The following is a 12,184-nucleotide window of genomic DNA, read 5'->3' as shown; positions in this document are numbered from 1 at the left end:
GGAGATTTCAAGCAAATGACCTATGTATTTAAAAATCTGTCAGCACGAACTTTGACTTGACAATCTTTGCCCAGGATATCTACCATATTCACGCTACAGATTGATGGTAGTTGCAACGAGTAACTGTCTTTTTATGTGCAGTAACATGCTAAAATAGTTCCATCTACAAAGAACACTGCTACAGGAGTAATGTTCTAACTCTACATGAGGAGCATCTGGTTATTACATAAAAATATTTAGCCATTTTTTGGTATTTTTATATCAGCGTTATAAGCGATCATTGTATTACACAGTTTAATACCTCTAAGAATCTGCCAGCTTGTATATCTCATATTTTTTTTTACACTTTTTGTGCCAATCAAGATGCAGGTTGCCAGGCTCCAAATGACGCCACATAATAAATACTTTTGTCTCGCTGAATTGTGCAACAATAATTGCCCCAAGATTATATTGCGCACTGCCTCATTTATGGCTTCCTGTATCGTAAATGTCGATTATGTTCACAAGTCTGAAAAAAAAATAAATGTAAGAATTAAAATTTTTCCTTCGTTCACTTAGGTCATAAATATTCCTAATCATATGTTCGTGTTTTCTTTAACAATTTCATATTCTCAGAGGCTTCATTACGGAACATATATACTAGCTATTCGACTACCCGACATAATATTGGATATACAGTGTTAGATTAAATGAAGTACCCCGTCCATATAATTTCCGGTTTCTTTTGTTATTTCAAGTTTATTATTATTGTTATTATTATTATTATTATTCAGAAAATTAACCCTATTGATAAGGAACAAGTCCCCCACAGGGGCCACTGACTTGAAATTCAAGCTTTCAAAGAAAATGGTGTTCATTAGAAAGGAGAAACAGAAGGTAATGAGAAATACAAAAAGAAGAGGGCACTTATTAAAAAAGAGAAAAATAAATTAATAAATTATTAGTAGATTAATATGAAAAAATTCAAGTAAGTTATTAAAATAAAAGGTAGTAATGTACTGCATCTTCGCTTGGACTATTGACTCTAGTAGTGGGCTTATGACCAGTTACATTTTATGCTACTTAAATTGCTCAAGTTATCTCCCCATTAAAGTCGACAGGATATCCTGAAACTATATATGTATATTTCTGGGCACTAAAAATTTCGTAATTTCGAAACTTGCCCAATTTTTCGAAGTGCGTCGTTCCAGAAAGTCGCCGAGTGCTCAGACTATACCAATGATGCTAGGAAAATGTCATGCTAATCATCTGACTACTGGGGAAATAGTTGGTGCGTTTCATTTAACAGCTTGCAAGCCTTCTGATGCAGTTACACCGTCGTCGTCAGAAGTAAGTTTCAATCCGTGAAGCTTCAGGTCAACTGTAATTTGATCCGTCATGAGTGATACCTTCGTCAGACAACTGGTTAGTTTTACTGTCAATTATTACTGCTTCATAAACGAGTTATCAATACAGAGAAATAGCTGAAACTGGCGTTCAAGACTATAAAACAAGTCGGTGTAGCCCAGCCTTATAGACTGAGTTACGCAGATATTCCCCTGTTATCAGAATCACCATTACAAATTCACCCTGATTGACTGTTTGGTTTTATTAACGTGGCGTCGTGATAGCAATAATATAGGTGAGATGTCACAGATTTGCCAATACGTTATGAAACTATTACATGCCACACAAAACTACTAATGCATCCAACCCATTAGTTACCAGTGACTGAAATGGATGAAAGTGGCTTTATGCCGGCATGGATCCTCAGCCAAACTTTCCACTGGACCACACAACTTGCAGTGAACGGCGAGGCCTTGTCTATTTGCCTATTCATCTACTTGTGTTTTACATGTATTCACAAACATTCAAAACCGTCAAACACGGTGACAGGCAACAAACAAGTCTATCGTCCACCTCTCTCTCTCTCTCTCCTTATCAGTGATCTACAAACATCCCACATTTCCCACAGGGAACCAAAGTTGCATCTGCAAAGACAAACCACACTAACAATGATCCACTCCTCTCTCTCTCTCTCTCTCTCTCTCTCTCTCTCTCTCTCTCTCTCTCATACATTAGTTACGACTGCTAGAACCGTGAAAGCTCCCGGCCCGGACTCTTTCCGATTAACGCAATTCCCAAAGACCTCCATCAATTTGCAATCCGCCTCTACGTTATATGCTTCAACTTCTTCTTCTTCTTCTTCTTCTTCTTCCTCCTCCTCCTCTTTGGTACTGTTCCCCTGCGACGGTTTCTTCCGAACACCTTCAAGGGTTGATTATAATGTGTCCTCTCTCGTCCCAGGGAGATATTTAAGGGTTTCTAATCGAGGGATGGATCTCGAGGACCACGCCCCTGGGGAACCATTTCGAATGTGATCCTCTTTTAGGGAGGAGGAGGAGGAGGAGGAGGAGGAGGAGGGCGCTTGAAGGAGTAAAGCAGAGACCACTGTAGTTGATAATACAGAAGAACGATCAACCGAAAACAAAAATTCCTTTGAACAGTTGAGTTTGTTGACGAAAGAAAACGGTTGCTTGTCAAGTTCCAGACGAAGTGTTATATAGTTTAATAGGCGACTTATCCTCCAGGGAGAAGGTTCTTAATAGAATTTCGTATTAAATCTTAGACTTGTCCTCCAGGGAGAAAGATCTTAATAGAAATTCATATTAAACCTGTGACTTATCCTCCAGGGAGAAAGTTCTTATTGGAATTTGCTATTAAATCTGCTAACGAAAATGTACATGTTCTGAGAAGCATTTAATGTAAGACTGGGCAATCCTCTCCGTTCCAAAAGATTCCTCTATTTCAAACGAAGGTCCCCTCTACTTAAAACTTATAATACATTCTTACATCTCCCACCCCTCAAAAAAATCTTATCTATTGCAACTAATAAACGGACCCATTTTTTTATGAATTTTCATAAAAATCCACACATATCCTGTTGAGACCCTTCTAACAAAGAGGTAAACATGATACATAAATCAAACAAGAACACCGAACATTAAGCCTAATAAAAGGTATGGTGGAAATGATGACTGAACATTAAATCCAATAAAAAGGTATGGTAGGAAATGATGGGAACGTGGGGCTATCTGTGGCTGGCAACAAAGCACATCCAAAAAATAAAAGCTGTGGCAGGTAGCAAAAAATGAGCAGAGTAAAACAGCCATCAGAGCCAACAGAACCAACAAAGATGAAGTGAAATGAGTCTGTGGGAGATAAAGATGTGGATAAGAAAGTGCTGTAGGTTAAATAAAGAATAACGGGGAAAGTTGTGTAAAAAAAAAAAAAAAAAAAAAAAAAAGTTTTATGAAGGTAAAAAAAAAAAAGTGTGGGAATTAATAAAAACAGCAAGAACTAAGAAACAAAATTAAAGGCAATGGGAGATAGCAAAGAAGAAACAGGTTAGTTGTAGGATCTAACAAAGAAGTGCAGCAACAATGCTGCGACAGATAACAAAAGCGAACACTAAAGAAAGGCTGTGGAAAATAATAACAAGTTAGAGGGAGGAGAACTGGAATAGTTTGAAAGGTTGAGGAATAACAAGAAAGGCGAGTAAAGGAATCTGTGGAGAAATAAGAGAGAGAGAGAGAGAGAAAAGTGGGAGTAAGCAAAAGAGAAAATCAAGAACAAATGTTAGGAAAAACCAGTATGGAGGAGGAGGGCAACCCGTGGGAGGCCACACACAGACATAAGTTAAAGTAATGGAGACAAGAAAAAAAGCTATAGATAGCTATGAATAATAATAAAGACCTTCTATAATGATTGGTGACAGTAGAGTAGACTAAAAAAAGCACAACCGGGTCACTGCAAAATGAATAGTAAGAAAAGCTATGGGAATAACAAAAAATAGCAAAGAAAACTGTTCTTGATATATATAAAAAAAACATGCAAAGAAAGCTGCTGGAGGCATCAGAAACAGTAAAGAAACCTGGTGGCGAATCGGAGAACAACAAAGGAATCTGTTGGAGACATTAGAAACAGCAAAGACAGCTGCTGTACACATCGGATACAGCTAAGAAAGCTGCTGGAGGCATGAGAGAACAGCTAAGAAAGCTGTTGGAGCCATCAGAAACATCAAATAGATGGTGGGGCCCTTGGAAACAGCAAAGGAAGCTGTTGGAGGCACAAGCAACAGCAAAGAAAGCTGTTGGTGATGTCCGAGAACAGCAAAGGAAGCTGTTGGAGGCACAAGCACGGGCAAAGAAAGCTGTTGGAGATATCAGAGAACAGCAGAGAAAGCTGCTGGAGATGTCAGAGAACAGCAAAGAAAGCTGTTGCAGATGTCAGAGAACAGCAGAGAAAGCTATTGGAGATGTCAGAGAACAGCCAAGAAAGCTGTTGCTGATGTCAGAGAACAGCAGAGAAAGCTATTGGAGATGTCAGAGAACAGCAGAGAAAGCTGCTGGAGATGTCAGAGAACAGCAAAGAAAGCTGTTGCAGATGTCAAAGAACATTAACGAAAGCTGTTGCAGATGTCAAAGAACAGCAAAGAAGGCTGTTGGAGACACAAGCAACAGCAAAGAAATCTGTTGGAGGCACAAGCAACAGCAAAGAAAGCTGTTGGAGATGTAATAGAACAGCAAAGAAAGCTGTTGGAGATGTCATAGAACAGCAAAGAAAGCTGTTGGAGATGTCAGAGAACAGCAAAGAAAGCTGTTGGAGATGTCAGAGAACAGCAAAGAAAGCTGTTGGAGATGTCAGAGAACAGCAAAGAAAGCTGTTGGGGGGCATCAGAGAACAGAATCTGTTGGAACTATTAAAAACATCAAAGAAAGTTGATGGATACATCAGAAGCAGCAAAGATGAGCTCTTGGAGCCATCGGAAACAGAACTGAAAGCTGTTGGAGGCGTCACAGAACAGCAAAAAAACCTGTTGGAGGCATCATTGAAAACAGCAAAGAGAACTTGTTGGAAACATCAGAAAATTAGAAAGAAAGTTGTGGGATATAAAAAGAGAGAATGGCAAGAAAAACTAAGGTAAATAGAGCAAAGAAAATCAAGAAAAATTTTGGTAACAAAAGAAATAAAGAGATCAAGGACGGCTATGGGAAATAACAAAAACGAAGAGGGGAAAACCGTGGGAAATAACAAAATTGAAGATGAGAGAAAACTATGGGGAATAAAAAAGAAAAGATGAATAAAAACTGGGAAGTAACAAAAGGAGGATGAGTGAAAACTGGGAATTAACTAAAGCGTTGAGGAGTAACAAAAGTTAGAGTCAAAACTGCGGGAAATAACTAAAATGAAGGGAAGTGAAAACTGTGGGAAATAACAAAAGAGAAGATCAAGGAAAACTGTGAGAGATAACAAAAGAGAAGCTCAAGGAAAACTGTGAAAGATAACAAAAGAGAAGCTCAAGGAAAACTGTAAGAGATAACAAAAGAGAAGATCAAGGAAAAATGTGAGAGATAACAAAAGAGAAGATCAAGGAAAACTGTGAAAGATAACAAAAGAGAAGATCAAGGAAAACTGTGAGAGATAACAAAAAGAGAATATCAAGGAAAAACTGTGAAGATAACAAGAGAAATCAAGGAAAAACTGTAAAGATAACAAAAGAGAAGATCAAGGAAAACTGTGAAAGATAACAAAAGAGAAGCTCAAGGAAAACTGTGAGAGATAACAAAAGAGAAGCTCAAGGAAAACTGTAAGAGATAACAAAAGAGAAGATCAAGGAAAAACTGAAAGATAAACAAAAAAAGAGAAAGCTCAAGGAAAACTGTAAGAGTAAGAAAGAAGATCAAGGAAAAATGTGAGAGATAACAAAAGAGAAGATCAAGGAAAACTGTGAAAGATAACAAAAGAGAAGATCAAGGAAAACTGTGAAAGATAACAAAAGAGAAGATCAAGGAAAACTGTGAAAGATAACAAAAGAGAAGATCAAGGAAAACTGTGAAAGATAACAAAAGAGAAGATGAAGGAAAACTGTGAAAGTACCAAAAGAGAAGACCAAGGAAAACGTGAGAGATAAACAAAAGAGAAAGCTCAAGGAAAAATGTGAGAGATAACAAAAAGAGAACTCAAGGAAAAAACTGTGAAAGATAACAAAAAGAGAATCAAGGAAAAACTGTGGGAAAATAACAAAAGAGAAGCAAGGAAAATGTGAAAAATAACAAAGAGAAGCTCCAAGAAAAACTTTAAAGATAACCAAAAAGAGCTCAAGGAAAACTTGTAAGAGAATAACAAAAGAGAAGATCAAGGAAAAATGTGAGAGATAACAAAAGAGAAGATCAAGGAAAACTGTGAAAGATAACAAAAGAAAGGAAGAATCCAAGGAAAAACTTGAGAGAATAAACAAAAAGAGAAGATCAAGGAAAAACTGGTGAGAGATTAACAAAAAGAGAGATCAAGGAAAACTTGAAAGATAACAAAAGCGAAGATCAAGGAAACTGTGGAAATAACAAAAGAGAAAAGATCAAGGAAAAACTGTGAAAGATAACAAAAGAGAAGATCAAGGAAAACTGTGAAAGATAACAAAAGAGAAGATCAAGGAAAACTGTGAAAGATAACAAAAGAGAAGATCAAGGAAAACTGTGAAAGATAACAAAAGAGAAGATGAAGGAAAACTGTGAAAGATAACAAAAGAGAAGATCAAGGAAAACTGTGGGAAATAACAAAAGAGAAGATGAAGGAAAACTGTGAAAGATAACAAAAGAGAAGATCAAGGAAAACTGTGAGAAATAACAAAAGAGAAGCTCAAGGAAAACTGTGAAAAATAACAAAAGAGAAGCTCAAGGAAAAACTGTGAAAGTAACAAAAGAGAAGTCAAGGAAAAAACTGTAAGAATACACAAAAGAGAAGATAAAGAAAACTGTGAGAGATAACAAAAGAGAAGGATCAAGGAAAATTGTGTGAAAATAACAAAAGAGAAGATCAAGGAAAAATGAAAGATAAACAAAAGAAAGATCAAGGAAAACTTGTGAAAAGATAACAAAAGAGAAGATCAAGGAAAACTGTGAAAGATAACAAAAGAGAAGATCAAGGAAAACTGTGAGATAACAAAAGAGAAGATCAAGGGAAAAACTGTTGAAAATAAAACAAGGAGAAATTCAAGGGGAAAACTGTGAAAGATAACAAAAGAGAAAGATCAAGGAAAACTGTGAAAGATTAACAAAGAGAAGATAAGGAAAACTGTGAAAGATAACAAAAGAAGAAGGATGAAGGAAAAACTGTGAAAGATAACAAAAGAGAAGATCAAGGAAAACTGTGAGAGATAACAAAAGAGAAGATGAAGGAAAACTGTGAGAGATAACAAAAGAGAAGATCAAGGAAAACTGTGAGAGATAACAAAAGAGAATCAAGGAAAAACTGTTGAAAGGATAACAAAAAGGAAGAAGGGAAAAATCAAAAAGAAAACTGGTGGAAAGAAAAAATAACAAAAGAGAAGTCAAGGAAAACTGAAAGTCTCCCCCAAGGAAAAAGAAGATCAAAAGGAAAACTGTTGAAAGATTAACAAAGAGAAGATCAAGGAAATGTGAAAGATAACAAAGAGAAGAATCAAGGAAAACTGTGAGAATTAACCAAAAGAGGGAAGATCAAGAAAACTGTGAAGATAACAAAAGAAAGAATCAAGGAAAACTGTGAAAGAAACAAAAGAGAAGATCAAGGAAAAACTGTGAAAGATAACAAAAAGAGAGATAAAGGAATGTTGAAAGATTAACAAAGAGAAGATCAAGGAAAAAACTGTGTGAAAGAATAACAAAGAGAAAAAGATCAAGGAAAAACTTGTGAAAGGATAACAAAAGAGAAGATGAAGGAAAAACTTGTGAAAAGAGATAACAAAAGAGAAAGGAATCAAGAAACCTGGGTTGGGAAAGAGATAACAAAAAGAGAAAAAGATGAAAAGGAAAATGTGAAATGGAAAATAACAAAAGAGAAGATCAAGGAAAACTGTGAGAGATAACAAAAGAGAAGATCAAGGAAAACTGTGAAAGATAACAAAAGAGAAGATGAAGGAAAACTGTGAAAGATAACAAAAGAGAAGATCAAGGAAAACTGTGAGAGATAACAAAAGAGAAGATTGGAAAAAGGAAAAGGTCGTGGAAAATGAAAATAACAAAAGAGAAGATTCAAGGAAAACTGGGGAAATAACAAAAGAGGAAATGGAAAAATTTTGAAAGGAAGACTGGTGAAGATTAACAAAAGAGAAGAGATCTGTGAAAGATAACTGAGAGATCAAGGAAAATGTGAAAGATAACAAAAAGAGAAGATGAAGGAAACTGTGAAAAGATAACAAAAGAGAAGATCAAGGAAAACTGTGAGAGATAACAAAAGAGAAGATCAAGGAAAACTGTGAAAGATAACAAAAGAGAAGATCAAGGAAAACTGTGAAAGATAACAAAAGAGAAGATGAAGGAAATCTGTGAAAGATAACAAAAGAGAAGATCAAGGAAAACTGTGAGAGATAACAAAAGAGAAGATCAAGGAAAACTGTGAAAGATAACAAAAGAGAAGATCAAGGAAAACTGTGAAAGAGAAGAATCAAGGAAAACTGTAAGATAAGAAGAACTGAAAACTGTGAAAGATAACAAAAGAGAAGATCAAGGAAAACTGTGAAAGATAACAAAAGAGAAGATGAAGGAAAACTGTGAAAGATAACAAAAGAGAAGATCAAGGAAAACTGTAAAGATCAACAAAGAAGAAGATCAAGGAAACTGTGAAAGATAACAAAAGACATCAAGGAAAACAAAGATCAAAAGAGAGATGGACTGTAAGGAGGCTCAAGGAAAACTAGTGAGATGTAACAAAAGAGAAGATCAAGGCTTGTGAGAAAGATAAGAAACTCAAAAACCGGGAAATACACCGAAGAAGAACGAGAGAGAGAGAGAGAGAGAGAGATGACCTGTGCCTCCTCCAGACTTCCTGGAGTGAAGATGATCGTTCAACTTTAGCAAGATCTCTCACTGGACCTTAACGCTTGCTTGGTATATCCTTGCACCATCAATGATTCAGGCCGGGACCCGTGTGGAATATGAGGTATAGATTCCCTTCCCTGTACTGTGTCGTATTCCGGTAAGTATTTAGACAGCGAAGAATCAACAAGTCAGCATGGAGTTTGGTGCATGCGGAGGAGAAGGGGGAAGGGGGTTAGGATGGGGTGGTGGGGGGTGTGGGATGGGGGGGGGGGGGGGGGGACGGTGATGCAGGGCAGGACAAGCACATCTGCGCATGTGCAGCCACAACTGCGTATATGTTATAGTTCTGTTCGTGTATGTCATGCATTTGCATCTGCTTGAAAGCGCTTTCTTATCTTTAATTTTCATTAGTGTGGTTTTATCAATTGGTCTGCGACTAAGCCAGAATCAGTCCCATATCATCGAATGATGTTGGTGCAGCCAGTGAAACTTCACAGGGCATGACACCGAGAACGCAGCGTAATATGTAAGTAAATATCTGCCTTGGTTCAGCAAAACACATATTTACGCATACCTGTCCTCTTTATTGAAAGGTGGTCCCTTTGCTCTGCCTAATTTCGTAGTCCTTACGGGTTTTTAATATATCAAACACAATCTCCAGGCCATTCGCATGTACAGGAAAAAAAGTCTACGGGCTGCTCTTTGTAAAAAAAATATGGCTGTTCTTCAGGCAAAAAATTCCAATGGCTGCTCTCGAGAGCAAAACCCATGCTGGTATATAGCTGGTTGAGCCTAGAACAACTACTTGTCAAAGGTTCAGTGAAGTAGGTTCCCAACTTTCGTCTCACTCTTTCCAAACCAGTTTAATCCGCCTTTCTGACAGTACAGTGAACACCGTTTTCGTTTGTCTGTCCGTCGGCCCTCGGATATTAAAATTTACCCAGGCTAGAGGGCTGCAAATTGGTATATTGATCATCCACCCTCCAACCATCAAACATGCCAAATTGCAGCCCTCTAGCCTCAGTAGATTTTAGATTCTCTACGGTTAAAGTTAGCCATAATCGTACTTCTGGCAGCGCTAAAGGTACCAACAACATAGGCCACCACTGGACCGTGGCTGAGTTTCATGGGCAGCGGCTAAGAATTTTATAGGGCGTGGCTGAGGTCACCAGCGGTCAGAAAAATTGATTGCGCCGAAGTTTGTTTATTTATTTATTTGTCTTTTTAAATAAAAAGAACAATGAACTGACTCGTTCCGGCAATATTTAACTCAGTCCGCTACACATTTGACAGATTAAGAATCATAAGTGTTTTTATTTTAATACTGATTTTATTTTAATGTCAAACGTCGTAGCGGCAACATATTCGACTTCATGTTTAACACACAATTAACAATAATTAGAGAAATATAAGGCCAACTCCTTCAGTTGTATTTATTTCACACGGAGTCGAATAATGCGTGATTTTGCGATTTATTTAGCTGAAAAAGGATTCATGATGCAACAGTTCATCGACATAGGCAGAGAGAGAGAGAGAGAGAGAGAGAGAGAGAGAGAGAGACTGCGTCACGGTGATGGATCATCGTTTTCATCTAGTACATATTGCTATTGCAAACGGAATGATGAAATTCAAGACGAAGATTTTAAGGGGCCGTTTCATTAAGCTTCAAAATACCCACAAGTCTTTAGAAGCAGTTGCAGACGGATTCACTAATTCTATATAATAATGATCGATAAATCATCATCCCCGTAAAGGGTATAGTACAGGCGGCGCACCTCGCGTCTTGCGCTGTAGGCATTAGTACCTACTGTTTACAGCATCCCTTCGGCCAGTTGCTGCGGCCACTTACTAGCCTTTTTACTTTACCTTCGCTCAAATTCTCCAAGAGAATCTCCTGCCACGCCCAAGAAGGAGCCACTTATAATCACGCCAAGACTGCCCATAACGTAAGAATAAAAAGGAGCGATATTATACCTAATATCGAACTTACAGACCAAACTACCGATCCCCGACGGGGAAACCTAACTTGAACATTACCCAAGATACGTTTCTCCTCCCTATCGCCGCCCGAAGATCAGCAGCGAACGACCACCCAACAGTGTCAAATATCCAGGAGCACCAGTGGGATGATAGGACTCCTGCTGCAAGTAGGACTCCAGACATTCATTCCCGGATACGCTACTCGAGCGCTCGCACGGCTGAATCCCAGGACCGGCTCGACCAATGAGAACTCAGCTCTAGGATTCGAGCCGCTATAAATATCGGCATGCAGACTCCATCTCTTCACTTCTACTGCTGACCAGCCATGAAGATGACCTACGGGAAGGTTGAAACGTCGCGATAAGCCAGAGCTACACCAGCATTAATACCAGCTGAATACCAGAGACGACCCCGGCCTGACATTGACCTCTCCTATTGAATGATACGCAATATGAATATTGGCCAATTATTGCGAAGCATCGCTGAGCCAGAAAAGTGAGTAATAAGAAAAATAGAAAAGATATTATCATTATTATTCAGTAGTTGAAACCTATTCATACGGAACAAGCCCACCAAAGGGGTCATTGACCTTAAATTCAATTTTAAAGAATATGGTGTTCATTAAGAAGAAGAATTATTAACAAGAAGTGAAATACAGAAAGAAGAGATCCCACCTATCAAAAAAGAAAACAAAATTATTAAATAGTTAAACAGACAAAAAAAAAAAGTATTAAAATGCAAGAAGAATAGTATAGTGTAAGTGTAGTAATGCATTGCATTCAATCTTGCTGTCCAACCTCTCCAACTCCCCCTTTTCACCGACTGAAAGTGTCCCGAATTTTCGTAGAAAAAATAAATAAATAAATAAAAAAACCTTGAAAAACCCATAAAACTCCACACACTCTTAATTCTCTACTCTTTGTTGCACGGGCTTGTGTTGCGGTTGCAACAACACTCACGGGGGGTGGGGTGGGGGTGAGGGAGGTGTCCCTAGGGAGCAACACCTATGAAAGAACAACTCGAAGGATTCTCCGTCTAAAAACAGTTAATAATTCGTAGCAGGCTGCGCCTTGTCAAACTACCTGGCGACTGTGCCTTTTAACCTCTCCGATTCCCTTCAGAATGTTAATCTCTCTCTCTCTCTCTCTCTCTCTCTCTCTCTCTCGTCTCTCTCTCTTTCTCTCCTCTCTCTCTCTCTCTCTCTCTCTCTCTCTCTCTCTGCTTTAGACTCTTGCCTCCTTCGGTTGCGTCATTGGCCTATTCTTTTTTTTATATTCCGTTCATTTTTGTTTTACTTGTTTCATTAACTTCGAAAACATTATCAGTCTTGAGCTGAAGAGTCATTAAGTTATTATTATTATTATTAT

The 12,184-nt window shown here is 37.9% G+C and overlaps 1 long non-coding RNA gene across 2 annotated transcripts in view; it reads right to left on the bottom strand.

The window, feature by feature from the left end:
• Nucleotides 1-319: 319 nt before the first annotated feature.
• Nucleotides 320-12,184, bottom strand: part of LOC135196750 (uncharacterized) — an 830,226-nt gene continuing 818,361 nt past the window's right edge. For both annotated transcript variants that reach the window (XR_010310454.1, XR_010310455.1), the window contains one exon: nt 320-508. This is a non-coding gene — a long non-coding RNA (uncharacterized LOC135196750). The remainder of the gene's footprint in view (nt 509-12,184) is intronic.

Source organism: Macrobrachium nipponense, chromosome 18 (genome assembly GCF_015104395.2).
Source record: "Macrobrachium nipponense isolate FS-2020 chromosome 18, ASM1510439v2, whole genome shotgun sequence".
In the NCBI taxonomy this organism is placed as follows: domain Eukaryota; kingdom Metazoa; phylum Arthropoda; class Malacostraca; order Decapoda; family Palaemonidae; genus Macrobrachium; species Macrobrachium nipponense.
The sequence above is the reverse complement of the archived record's forward strand: the minus strand, read 5'-3'. Positions and strand labels throughout refer to the sequence as shown.